The sequence below is a fragment of the Oryzias melastigma genome, linkage group LG5 (genome assembly GCF_002922805.2).
Source record: "Oryzias melastigma strain HK-1 linkage group LG5, ASM292280v2, whole genome shotgun sequence".
In the NCBI taxonomy this organism is placed as follows: Eukaryota; Metazoa; Chordata; class Actinopteri; order Beloniformes; family Adrianichthyidae; genus Oryzias; species Oryzias melastigma.
The window spans coordinates 10,218,855-10,219,062 of NC_050516.1; the positions used below are offsets into that span (position 1 = coordinate 10,218,855).

The 208-nt window shown below is 39.4% G+C and overlaps 1 protein-coding gene across 5 annotated transcripts in view; it reads left to right on the forward strand.

Annotated features, from left to right (window-relative positions):
* The window catches only part of LOC112145154 (eukaryotic translation initiation factor 4B), a 15,984-nt gene that overhangs the window by 13,918 nt on the left and 1,858 nt on the right, over positions 1 to 208 (forward strand). The gene's annotated exons all lie outside the window — the stretch shown is intronic.

The window sequence follows — 208 nt, forward strand, 5'->3', positions numbered from 1 at the left end:
TTTTTGTTGCATAAGTAGTGTTAGGTTGGGGCTGTGAGGTTCAGTAAGCTAGCTTGTAAACGGAGAGCTCTCAGCTAAAGGGAGGTGATTTTTTTTTATTGTGTACTGTCCAACAGCTGAGCAGACAGAAAAGAAATGAATGCTTCTTGAGTTGGACATTGTTTCACGGTTTATGAATATTCTGATCCATAAGGTGTATATAAACCCC